Raw genomic sequence first — 13846 nt, 5'->3', positions numbered from 1 at the left:
AGTCAATGATAGAGTAATGCTTGATAGTGATAATTAGTCGGGCCAGATTGATGTGGACTGCGATACATTAGGTGGATTAGGATTTTTAGACGAGTAAGATGGTTTAATGATTGATTATTGTTTGATAATGATGATTAGTTGGGTGGGACAAAGGCGAATCACAATAGATTTAGGTGGAATACGATGGAAAATTTACTATCCCTTCCTGAAGCAAGGTCAGAGAAGCGCGAAAGCTTTCTCACATCAAAGCTGCGTCAAACGTGCTTCGAAGCCGTCGCTAAAAGTGCGTCCAACCTTCGATGAAGGCATGCGTCCAATCGATCACCAAACCTTCGAAGACCCAAGTCCCAAACGAAGAACAAACCCATGCGGCGATTTTTCGCGCACTAAACAAACGCCTCTACAAACGGTTTGAATGTATAAACCTTTTCATCCGTTAATCTTTTATAAGACCAGAGGATGTTCTGGGCTGTGTTGCGCATGCGCAGTTGCATCTTCCTGTCGAGTGCGCCAATTGTAGGGCCGCAAGCACAGCCCACTGATAAAATGGAAGCTCCCACGACCAAGAAAATAAAATGGTCTATACCGAGACGTGATGTATGAGATAAACGTATATACTATTGTACTCCTTCTTCATTATCGATGCGCGTATTGTTTTATTCCGAAACGTTCTTTTTTTTGCGATTTTCAAGGAACCGTTTTGACACAATGGAGGCATGGTTTCACGCACGCGCCGTGTGTCCAAAGATCTTATCAGAGGTTTTCGGTCGACCAACCGGTCTACGGGGAAATGCTTTAGTTTTTTAACAGGACGAATTCGGTGCCACCAAAAAAGCTTTCTCTTTAATGAGATAGATTAACGTGCGGATTTAAGTGGATTAAGATTGATCAGGGTAGATTATAAATGAATAAGACGGATTAAGGGCCGCATGGAGGCAGAGGGTGGAATTAAGATGGATTAATGTGGATTGGGATAAACTGAAATTAATATAGGTTGATTAAGATGAACTAGGGTGGGAAATTAGGTGGACTAAGTTGGATTAGGGTGAACTGAAATAAAATTAGGTGGATTAAGATAGATTAAGGTGGATTAACGTGGGATTGATGTGGAATAAAAAGGGTCAATATGTATAAAGGACGGCAAAGCGGCGTGGATGCTGTGTCGACCGGTGGACGGCTATGTAAAAGGTACCCGTCAAATAGTATGACAGGCGTTCGACATAAAAACACGTAAGTAGTCTTCAGCAGTGCCACAATATTTTTTAATCTCCGTCTTTAATAGGGAGGACAAAACGATCAATGCCTGAACGATCTCTAATCCAAAACGCGGCGGGCCGCTTTCCTGTATACTAATATTAATTATGCCCGCCCAAGTTCTAACAATTGACCTTTACATCGTTGGGGTGCCGGGAGGGCTAGTTTCTTGAAGTTTATGAAAGTCTCCTTTCGTGGAACTGTTGTTCCACACTCTTTGCACCACGAGGACGCCGCCACGATGCAAGACCACATTCGCGCTGCGTGTGCTCCAACATGATCCAGGCAACTGATTCCCTCTACCCATCATCATAAAAACATGCACCCTTTAATTATTACTTATTTGTCACCAGCAATGTCATACCACTTTAACGTTTGCTCTTACCACGACGGTCAGCCACTTGCCACAGCGCTCTACGGTGGAGAAAAAAATAAGAAAGGATTTGGAAGGTTATTTACAGTATACCCACTGCATAACGAAGTTTTCGTTTGGGAGTCATGGATATATTTTGTGGCCTCTCCTGATTAAGCTTTTCTTAGACTTTTTTTATTTCATCTTGAGTACGACCTTTTCGAAGTTGCAATACTGCGTCCTTCGCTTTTTTCGCGGTCCCAGCGCGGAACAGACGGCGCGTTTGCATGAGTTTGGAAGTACCGGTTTTACATCATTGATGAAGTCAGACCACGCTTCTTTAACGTCGCAGTCAAGACGCTTACCACAGTGCACTGCACGGGCTCGGGCCGGCCCAAAAGGCCGAGCACGGCCCAGTCCGCGGGCCGGGCTCGGGCGGGGTAGCATGCATCTTCTCGGACCCGCACCAGCTTCGGGGTTGAACCAAAATTTTTTCAGGCTGTGCCGGCCCGAGCCAGTCCGGGCACTGCCTGAGGCCCGGCAATCCTGTACCACAAATTCTAAATTGTTGGCAACATAAAGTTGTCTTGTTGATCTTGCAGGTTAAGTGAAAAAAAAAATCGAAGTGCAAAGTCCCTACAGCGCTGTTATAAGATATGATAAAAATGCTATTGCTTATAAAGCCTTCACATCAATAAAAAACGTGTGGGCCCCCATTGACATAGTTGGAGAGAGCGGGCCAGAAAACGAGGGCACTCCAGCCACACAGCGCAGGTTGATTGTCTTCTCCCTCTGCTTTTGAAACTAAAACAAAAAGAACAAAAGTGACCTGGTCTTTGCACTGTGTGAAGAGCTGGAAGGACCAACTTTCGAAGCAGAGCCCACTATTTTTCTGGGTAATATATTTTTTTAAAACCATGAATAAAGGCAACAAAGAAAAGAACCGTAGATTAAGTACTGCTGCCAACATAACCAGAGGGAAAGACAAAAATGAAGTGGTGAAACCGGAGGCATCGTCTGCTCAAATTCCAGCAAGAAATGGAACAACGAAATGTGCAATATATCTTAACAAAACTTGTTGAGCTAGTTGGCTCATGCTTATTGGAAAGAATGAAAGGGGTGCTAAGCAGGCGAAGACGAAGTAGACACACACCACACACAGGCGCAAACTTCCAACTGTTTATTCATGAAAACCACGCTTACTTATACACAGGCCAATAATGCAGATTCAAGATTACTGCCAGGAATTAACAATTGCTGACGGCTCACAGATAAAAAAAAATTGGGCACGTATCTGCTCCTTTTGTTGCAAATGTTGTCAAAAGACGATAGTCTTTGCAGACATTTGCCAAGGAAATGCCCCCCTTTGCTTTCCCGCTCACCTCTCATGCTGTTCCTGTACCGTCGCGCTCATCCCAAGGTAAACACACTAAAGGTTTGCTCAAGGCGATTTGAATTTACCGCGTTCCACTGCTACATGCCGGGTTCCTCGATGCCAGCGCTGCAATACGGCGGAGACGCGCGTGAATGGAGGCGGCCAACTACAAGTTTTATAGAACCGCGTGGCCATGATCCACGTGCGTTTCAAGCAGAACGTGGAACCTAGCTAGTGGAACCTTTTGTTGCTGTTTCAGCGTGATTTTTCATATGCCGCCAGGAGGTAGCGCCCCAGGCGGCACAGAAAGTGTGCCCCAAGACCGGCCCGTCTATGGCCGCTTTCTGGCATGTCCGGCCAGCATCCAGGTTCTGGCAGCCACTGATCATGCGTTGAAAGGCCAACATTCGGCAACCAGCGCTTCGGTATTTTTCCGTCCGCCCGTGTCCGTACGCACAACGGGAGCTAACCGGCTGCCAGATATTCAGTTCTCTTACGGCTGCCGATGTTGAGAAAGAGAACGGCCGAAGTACGGCCTTAGGGCATCCGTTTTTTCTTCGGGAAGCGGTAACAGGCCGAAGCACGGCTAGCGACCGGCCACAGAATATGCGTATTCTTGCGGCAGTTGGTGTTCGAAAGGAGACCGGCCGGAGCGCGGCTGCCGTGCATTCGTTGTTTCAACGGTGAACCATGCGTCCGGCGGTAGAATATTCCTTTTCTTCGGGCAACCAGTGTTATGAAGGATACCGGCCGACGTACGGCCCCAGAATATACGTTTTTCATTCGGTTAGCTGTCCTCGGCCGAATTACGGCAAGCGAATGGCCACCGAATATTTGGAAACCGGTGTTCAAGAGGAGACCGGCCTACGTAAGGTATCTGGTTATACGTCATTTTTTCGGCAAACGGCATACAGCCGAACAACGGCACGCGCCTGGGCGCCGAGAATTCATGCACAGACGTATTTGGAAGGAGACCGACCGGTTTTTTCCAGGGGGCAGAAAAAGCCGTTAGGGAGCCGAACGACGGGACGCGTTTTTCATCCGCTCCGTGTTTCTACGTTTTAAATGAACGAACATCGTTTTTCAAACAGTAATGAGTGTTCTCGGTGAACGGGCAAGGTGCAAGGACTCACTGGACATTAGCAGGGAACCTTTTAGGCCATCGAAATGTCATTTATTGCCACAAGAAGACTGTGCCACACCGACGGGTGAGCTAAGCCTCGCCAGTCATCGCCGCTACGACGCCTCTGCCGCCGGCTTCGTCGGCGCATCAGCTCGAGGCTATTCGCCCCCTCAAGAAATGGAGAGCATTGGAGACATCGACCCGGCAGAGATGTCCGATCCGAGATGGAGATGGTTCACCAGAGTAACTGGCCTTCAAGGGCGTCGAGCAAGCGGCCACCACGCAGGAGCTAAAACGCCACCATGTTAAGGACTCCCCACCAAAGAAAGGCAAGTGCGAGCAAAAGCGCAAGTTATTCTGCGTAAAATTAAACTGCGACAAGCAATGTTGCACTATGTTGTTGGTCATAAACGTAGAAGAGACTTGCTCGCGCATTGGTAGGATCAACTTCATGCCCTGCACTATGTTACTTCATGGGATTTTACGACTGCCTATTTAGAAAAAAAAAAACTATTTTAAATTTGCGATAACAACAGAGCCTTGTCACTGACGAAGCCTAGCTGTTAATTTAGTTCCGATGTTTGAAGGTGAGCTTAGCTACTCTTGGGATGACTCATTTGGTTAAACATAATCGCCAGCATCCTAGCAAACACTGATTTTGTCAGGATTTTCTTGCTCAACGCAGATTGTTGAGTCCACGCACGATTTGGCTCTTGCAATAGATAAGCTTAAAGTGGTTGACTGTATATTCTTGGACTGCAAAAAAGCAAATGATGGTGTTCCATATCTCCTTCTGCGTAGTACATTTCATCCTATGAACTGAATGAATCGGTTTTTGCATTGTTATTACTATTGGCCCTGTAGCTTTGTTCAAAAGTACTGTGTAGTTTACCGGACTATAGCGAATGAACGTGATTCCGTATACCTGCAGCTTTATTCGAATTTAATAACATCCTGGTGTGCTGATTCAGAAACGTTTTTGGATGTTAAACAGTGTGTTAACGTGGCACCTTTAAAAGAAAACCTTCATTCCAATTGAATACGTATACCGTAAATTATGCTGCTGTGACAACGGCCGAGGAATATAAATACCTAGGAGTTTATTTAGGGAGTGGTTAGAGGTTAAATAAGCAGGTTCACACCATAAAAGTTACGGCTGCATATGTTTTTGGCTTTTTGAGACGAAATTTCAGTGAACCTCCATCTAACTGAAAAGAACAACCGTATTTCACTCATGTGCGCTCAATCTTGGAGTACGCATGTGTTTTCGTGGATCCCTACACCAAAGAGCAAGTTGATACGCTCGAAAACATACAGAATATGTCAGTGCGATTCGTATTAGGTAAGTGGCACGCTCAACTTATCATGAGAGAAAGTAAAAGTAAACTGAAATGGCACGACGTGAAAGATCACAGACGAAACCACAGGTTGAACTTTTTTCGTAATATCTATCATTCGAAAACTGGAGTAGAAGGGGAGAAGTATGTCCAAGCGCCATTCTACATATCGCAAAGTGGGACCGCTAGCTTAAAGCAAATTATTAACTTTCCTTTAAAGGTGAAGCCTTGCGCGATTCATTTTCTTTTACATCAATACTGCAGTGTAATTATCTTCCACGTATGATTGCATTAACTTTTTATATTGACGATTTTCAGCGCGCTTTGTAGAATTATTTTGTTATTTTGTCTCATATTTAATGCTTAGTGTTATGTATCTCCCTTCTGTAATGCATGCAAAGGCAAGCAGGCATCAAATAAATAAATAAATAAATAAATAAATAAATAAATAAATAAATAAATAAATAAATAAATAAAACAATGAATAAATAAATGAATATAAATAAATAAAATAAATAAATAAATAAACTTCCAGAGGCGCAAGTTTGCCTCCGACGGGTTGAGAACCCTACGGATTCAACCTTGACCAATAAAATATTTATTGCCCTATTCGTTGCAGTATGCAAGGTTTCCTTTATGCATGCTACCATTGCTATGTTATTGGTTTGAAACAAATTATGTAACTCTAATTTTACGCCTTTCTTTGCGTGAACACAGAGGGATACAACTGCAGCCACCTGAAGCAGGGCGTCATTCGCAACGCGTCAAGAATTTTTTGAACGTAGTATGACATTAGAAGTAAATTAAGTTCTTTTGGACTATTAAGGCATGTGGACCTATACTCATGAAAACAACATTAAAATAGATTGAAAATGAAAGTACCTGTTCGCTTCTTTTTAGGATCAGCCCTGCGCAAGATCATCAGAAAAGTTGATCGAGTAGAAAATGTCTTTGCAAGAAAAATGGGCAAAAACTGGACATACTTTTTTGTGAAGGAGATATTAAATGCTCCTGAGTGTTTTGTTGAGAACCAAAACGCTTCGTAAAGGCATTCACGCCGGTTTTATATACATCAAAATTGGTCAAGCAACTGTTATAAAAAGTTTATTTAGTCATAGCATGAAAGTGTTCCGGAATATTGCCCTAAAAGAAATTGGCTAAAAGTGGCGCAATGTACCTCTCTGAAATTCAACCCACTAAAGTATGCGCTCGCCCCCCCCCCCCCCCCCCTCCTCTTTCCTCGTTTATTTCAGGTAAGCCGCCCCACAGAGGATATCAGGACCTGGACAATACATCTATTAAAGCTCTACAAAGAACTGAATATTTTCTGTGTTCGGCAGTAAAAGAGGCACAGCAATTAAAGGAACGACAATTTGTGAGCACTGTTTAATAAATGAATTTTGCTGTCAACTGAGGCTGGTAATTAAGCAAGGCTGCGCTGAAAGCTTGACGGCTGGTGGTTGCGCGCGAGCTCACTTTGGTGTGGCTGCATTGGACCCAAAATGCTGGGTTTGTGCTGCTTCTGCACTGCGCGAATGAGTCATCTGCTTGCGCGACCTGCAGTGACCGGCCTCAGTACAGTTAACGTACTGCGGCTGAACTCCAATGCCCGTAGCACGGCCGTATTTCCGGTAGCTTTAGTCCGGCTGGAGTCCGACGACCGCATCTCGGCTGTAATCAGGCGGCCGTACTTCGGCCGTACACGGGTGGCTTTGGAATGACCGGAGCCCTACGGCTGGAATCTGGCCGTATGACCGTAAGCCGGTCGACTGGCCGACGGACACTGGCCGTTGGACAGCCATGGGAGTACGGCCGTATACGGCCAAAAGGCCCACATTTGGACATGGGCCGAACATGGCTGCCGGAAAACGGCCGGACAGAAAATCACCGGCCAAAGTACACCGGCCTGTTTTAGGTCGAACAGTCCTGTGCTGCCTGGGGCGGGCAACACCAGCAGACAGCGGTTTTCTGCAAAAGATGTAAAATATCATTTGGTATCGAAAAACCAAGCATCCATGAATTTTCTAATAAAGGAACACTGTAAATATCCCTTGTGTACTAATTTGCTGTCTTATATTTTCGTAATGTCTTGTTCTTGCGCAACAAAGTTGACAAGTATGAACATATAAACCGGGCTTAGACGTTTACGTTTTGCTGTGAGTATATAAGACTATTGCGCAATGCGAGTTTTACTTTGGCCGGGTGGCTGAATCGAGACGCAGACAGACAGACACACATACAGACATACCAAAATTTCTGGGTTTAAGTAGCCCAAGAAAAACTATCGTCTTTAATAGTAACAGCATTTGACATGTCGGCACACACCCGCACTACAGAAACTACAGACACAGAACCATGACGACTAACGCACGTTCTATACCACTGGGTGATTATACGCTACCTTTAATAAAAGACAGCTCTTTATCACTAAGTGATAGTGACGGCATGCTGACGCAGTAATCCCCAACTTTTTTGATGAAGTAAGCCTCGATACTCTCCCTCTCCGTCTTGTTTCCTGCTTTTTTCAAGATAGTCGTCTGGTTCAGTAATGGCGTGATCCGCCAAGTTCCCGCCGCTGTTGCCGCTAACAGCCAGCCGGTGTTCTCTGGACCGGTCGTTGAAGCGACGGCCCGTTTGGCCAATGTACGTACACCTTCCCGCAGTACAACGGGATACTGTACACGACTTGCTAGCACGATATGTGTAGCGAGTGGCGTGATTCTTGGTGCATGTTGCTGGTGGATTACTCGCTATTAAAAGGCAAATCTTAGCCACCTTGACATTAAGGGGCCGAGACTACAATGTGCACATTATATCTGGCCGTGACCTTCTTGATATTGTGCGATAATGCATGCACGTATGGTATAACGTGCAGTTTCATGTTTTCTTTTTTGTTGTGCACCTCTGCAAAAGGCTTTCGCACACACTCTTAATGACGGTGGGAGAGAATCGAGGTTCTTGTAGGCGGCTGAGCTGATTACTGAAACCCGTAACCATATTATGCTCACAAGACTTCGTTAGGCCGCATGGAGGCCTGTGTTAGCAGTCCCCCTCTTGATCAGTTTAGAATGTGTGCTGTCGAAAGGTAAAATGCTTTTCTTGGTTCTAGGGCTATACATACAGCAAAAATGTGCCTTCGTGAAGGAAGCTAAGTTTAAGATCCAGAAACTGAATTGAGTCATCTTTTGGCAGCTGACATGTAAACTCAAGACCGCCAGATTCCGCCAGGAAAAGACTAGTTAAATCTGCCACAACAACGTCAAGGCTATAGGTCATTAAGATGTAAAAGCACAAGGTAGTAATCCCCGTATCTATAGATGATAACAACATGATGATTGTTTAAACGGGCATCGATGCGCTTGTCAGTGAATGATAAATAGATGTCGCACAAAACAGGAGCTACAGATGACTCGATGCAAATGCCGTCACTTTGAACGTACTGAGATCTATTAAAACTTATGAAGGTTGACCGCAGGTTAAATTCTAAAAGTTCTAAAAAGTTCTCTGAGCTCAAGCCAGCACGGTTCTGGAATTTAAATTCCCCCGTCTCTTCGATCACCTCACGTACAGCGCCAAACAAACCATGCTGGGGTAAACAGAGTAAAATAAATCCTTCACGTCAATCGAAAAACCCGTTGTGACTTTCGCCACCTTGCCTACTTCTAAAGCTGCTTGAACTAGAGGACTAGGTTGAGCCCAATAGAGTTCCGAACGGTCAATTCTAGCTTCCCGGTAACATGAATAACGATCCAAAACTGCACTCGAAAGCGAAAGTTGAGGGGAAACAGTGTGCATATACAGGGGACGCTTTGGAAAATAGGTATTTATGGGCATTCAGACACAAACATCAAAATAGGCATTTATATGCACTACCAAAACACCCCAAAGGCCCTCCATAACCTCTCTAATGCATGCTCATGTACTAAAGTGGGGTGATTAGAAAGAAACAAAATACGAATTTGGCTAAAAACCGGTCTCTAGTGATCACGTTCATGAGATCCTTTTCACAATTGGTTGAAAAGACCCGGTGAACATGTATAAATAAACATGCTTGTGATAACCAGGTTTCTACGAGCCGATCAGTAGGGGAACTATTACGTAGAAAAAAAAACAGAAAAAAACAGGTCGCTTGAATTGATCGGGCAGCCATAATTATTTGGTAAATTTGGATTTCATCGCAGTGCACTTCATTCCATTTAATCATCTTATTTTCTTCCCCGGGAAAATAAATTAAGCCTTGTAATCGCCAAGAGGGGAATAGCCAACGCCTTAGCCCTGGTCAATGCCCTGTCTTGGGCACATGCCAATTTCTTCAAGGGTATCATCGCCGCGCCAAGCCAGTGGCTTCAAGCGCAACAATGGCGTCTCCGGCGTGGTCTAGTAGCTAGGATACCTGGCTTTCACCCAGGAGGCCCGGGTTCGATTCCCGGCGTCGGAAGCGTGTGCGGTCTCATGGTGTAACGGTTAGCACTCTGGACTCTGAATCCAGCGATCCGAGTTCAAATCTCGGTGAGACCTGGCTTTTTTTTTTTTGCGCCAGTGGCGCTTTACAAGCAAGTCAATTAGTCAAGCAGTAGAATACTTTCGCAAATGTCTTAACGAAGGGAAGTGCCTCTTATATACTGGCTTGAACCATGATTGTTTGTTTGCTTGTTTATTTGTTTGTTTGTTATCTGTGTGCCAAGTGAAGCGAGTGTTTCATTCTTTCTTTTTATGCCGCACGGGTTATTTCATTTGATAGGGAGAGTGTTTCGCCCTAACGTCACTAGCCTAGAATAATCTTTTTTGATCTACAGTGTTCTCGATGTAGTTCGACGGGTCGAGAAACACTCGCGCCGAAAGATAAATGCGCGCCGAGCAGACGCCGCGGCATTCGATTCGCCGACACTCGCCTACGCACGTCACTTTGTTGGCTGCTGCTTCACCGCCTGTGTATTCGCTCTTTCCAGCGACGCTAGTGAGGCCGCGCGGAACTTCTCCGAAGCCGGGAGACGGTGATCGGCGGACCGGTCGCTCCGGCGGAGGCGGCCGGCAGCATCCGTGCGGCCTCGCAGAAGCGAAAAGAAAACAGTAATCGCAATGACAGTAATCGGCAATGCCGTATAAATAATCGGAAAGCATAGGCTGAACGAGCGTTCATATTCTCTCAACTTTCTTGAAGCTATAGAAGCTGTGGCTAAATGAAAGAGTTTTGTGCCTGATCGGTGTCTGCTGCGAAGAAAAACGAGTCTTTCGACCCACCCGTGTGTACGTGCCGCTTAAATTATTCTTTGCTGAAACAGCCGCCACATTTAATAGTTCTTTGCTGTGAGGGCGCCGATTTTGTAGGCTTTTTGGTGACCTGGTGATCGTCTTTCTCGGTTACATTCGCTGCCGCATAATGTGCCAACCGATCTTCGCTTATGTGTTGTTCAATTGGCTCTATTCCACTGCTTTCAAACATGTAAGCAGCAGACATATAACATATGTAAAACATATAAGTACCAGAGGCTGTCCAATCCGCTTGCTTTTATTTTCAATAAAGAAACAAATGAAAACTTTTTGCACGCGAATGTGAGAAGCAAATGTGCATTATTGATTAATGAGAGAATATATAAACAGTTACGTTCAAGCCAGGTGTTTTAGCAATAACAATATTGTAACTTTGTGTCTGCTAGTTCAAATGCGAGCTCTTGAATGCATTTGGTAGCCCCAGTTCTTGTTTTGCTAATAAGAATAGGCGCACTTAAAAATCTTCCCGGCAGTCAAATCAACATAACGTAATTTCAGCCAGGAGATTTCTCTTAAATTATCACAAGCCAAAAGCCCACCTGTAAAGTAATGCCTGTATTTTCATGTACACTTCAATATCACACACCAGTGTATGCTACATTAACGCGTAAAAACGTCGACTTATCTATATATATTTTTTTCATGTAATGCTAACACGTTCGTTTGTACACCACTTGATACGACGTAATGGGAGCCTCGTCTTCGCGTTTTTACTGTCCAAAAGTCATAACTAGTTTTTACTACACCTAAGCAAAACACCGCAATACGCACATATCGCCCGCGCATGGTGCGCATGAGCTTTTGCTCAGTATGCACGTGCACAGGGAAAAAATGAACATGCCTAAAGTAGAGCGTACACTGAGTGACGTACACTGCAGTAATGTCCCAAAGCCTAGCGTTGCACATTATGTAGCAGGTTGCTTTCCCAATGAGACGAGATTGTTTTCAAACCACTGCAGTGCGGCCTGAGCCACGCAGAGCGAATTGCCTCGCACGCAGCGCTTTTTACACCGCAGCAGACACCCTCAAACTAATCGGATGTTGTCTCGCAGTTAGCAACGTATACCTGCGTTTATTTTTTGACAAAGTAGTTGTTTCAAGCGGAACTAGGGGCTTTCAGGCCGCTACTGATGCTGGCACGCAAGTTGCTACGGGGGCCCGATCACCGTCTCGTCCGCCATTGCCGTTTTCCGCAACGCCACCTGTAGGGGCTGGAAAGAGCGGATTCTTTGAGTTGTTAGGGGAGCACAAGTTCGCTCCAATAAACCTGCTTTTCTTTCAAGATAACTGCGTCGTCTTTGGATACGTGACAATAATGTGCATGTTGTGCCACGGTATGCTCTGAACGTGGCGTGGCGTTCAGACTAACGTCTTGGCGTAGGGAACGCACAACGCATGCATCGTTATTATTTGAAGGGGTAGGGGGGTGCAGCCTCTGTTAGTGCAAATACTGCGAAATTTTCGAATATTCATTTCTTTGGTCGAAGTAAATATCGTATAACATACAATTAGACCACATATTAAAAAAATATTACCGCCTGCTTTCCAGACGTGTTTATGCCTGCGAAGGGACTGTCCGAACGAACACGAAAACGCGCCAGCTAACGCACGTTATGATTTCGATGGCGGCCGCGTGGCTTGTTACATCAACGCTGCGTCCCATAGTTTCACAAGCTTCACAAATGTAAATACTTGTAACGCCCTTCTCAGTAAAAAAAAAATCACCTATTACGCCCTCACCAGAGAAAAATTCGAGATATCAAACTGCTTTTTTTTCTTTTGCCGTTCGGCGTTTTCCTCGCGAATAACGCCTTGTATGATGAGAACGCCTAAAACGCCTTGTTATCGTGAAAAACTCTTGCCGTCCGCGCGGTATACAGTTCGCCTTTAAACCCGACGACAGGCATTTGTCACAGGTATGGCTGGGTAGGATGCTTCAGGAACTGCAACAGCTTCGCCTCCATGAAAAACTGCAGAAAATTATGCGAAACTCCTCTCTAAAAGCGATTTCTGCAAACGCTACTTCGGTGCTGGAACAGTTGAGAAAGGTTTATGAATAAAAATGCTTCAAAATGAAAACCGAACACAGCATGTGAAGGTGTGCGCAGAGCAACAACTCAAACAATATTTTTTTCTTGCCCTTTATGGTGTTATTCTACATTGAACACACTTCCTTAAAAGACAAAGGTTCCCTGACCTTCAAAAATTAAAAAAAGAGAGAGCAGAACGTACTTCCGCGTGCTAAAAAAGATCTTGTTTATGCTTGTCAACTCGCACCAAGCCCGGGTGCTCAATGGGCTAGTGATAGGTAAGCGAAATCGTGCAATTTTGTTGTTAATACAAATGATAGCTATACATACTTTACGTTATTGTCTTCACTTGAGTGAGTGAAAAAAATTTATGTAGACGAGCTTCAGGCGCTGATGGTTGGGCGCCAGCCAGGTGGGGGCCTCCTCTAGTCCGGGAAGCCCTGGTCCGCGCTGGCTGCCCTAGCCCTCTCCACCAGGCTACGCTGGACTGAGAGGTCGGAGCTGGCCAGCTGGCCCGCCCACTGCTCGTACGTTGGGTGAGGATTTGGGGTAAGGGATGGGGTTTTCTGACACTCCCATGTGGTACAGGGTGTCGGGTTGGTGACAGAAATTACACGTAGAGTAATTGAGGGTAGGGTACTTACATGGCATGGAGGATAGTGGGGTGAGGATAGGAATTTGTGTGAAGTCGGCGAAAGGCAGTCGCCTCTGCTCTGGATAAATGGGGATGTGGTTGCGGCGATAAGCGTCGTCGTTCGTGGCGGCAATGGGCGAGGATGTCCGTGTATGAATTAAGAGTAGCGGGCTTGGGAGAGGGAAGGGGCTGAATCATAAATCATTCTGATCAAGGTAGCTTTATTGTTCAACTGATAAATGGAAGCCAGTGCCCAGTGGGTCATTGTGTCCGTCCTAATTAACCAAATTTTTTTTCTGACTGCATATTTGTGATGTTGGAAGTTCTTAAAGATCATAAAAATGTTTCCACAATCTTAAGCAAAAAAATAAAGCTGTGTGATCGAAGGGTGTAAGCTTTTAGTTCGTCCATTCAGCGTTACCAGAAAAAATGCAAAGAAAAAATCCCGGGCCATCTCCACTACCGTGAAA

General features: G+C 45.1%; 2 non-coding genes across 2 annotated transcripts; both read left to right on the top strand.

Annotated features, from left to right (window-relative positions):
* Positions 1-9807: 9807 nt before the first annotated feature.
* Trnae-uuc (transfer RNA glutamic acid (anticodon UUC)) lies at positions 9808-9879 on the top strand. The gene has a single exon. It is a non-coding gene; the product is annotated as a tRNA-Glu (tRNA).
* Positions 9880-9887: 8 nt separating this feature from the next.
* Trnaq-cug (transfer RNA glutamine (anticodon CUG)) lies at positions 9888-9959 on the top strand. Its single transcript has one exon. It is a non-coding gene; the product is annotated as a tRNA-Gln (tRNA).
* Positions 9960-13846: the final 3887 nt, after the last annotated feature.

Source organism: Haemaphysalis longicornis, unplaced genomic scaffold (assembly GCF_048455015.1).
Source record: "Haemaphysalis longicornis isolate Haplotype H1 unplaced genomic scaffold, Haemaphysalis longicornis Haplotype H1 scaffold_10, whole genome shotgun sequence".
Lineage (NCBI taxonomy): Eukaryota > Metazoa > Arthropoda > Arachnida > Ixodida > Ixodidae > Haemaphysalis > Haemaphysalis longicornis.
This window is presented reverse-complemented; position numbering and strand designations above follow the sequence as displayed.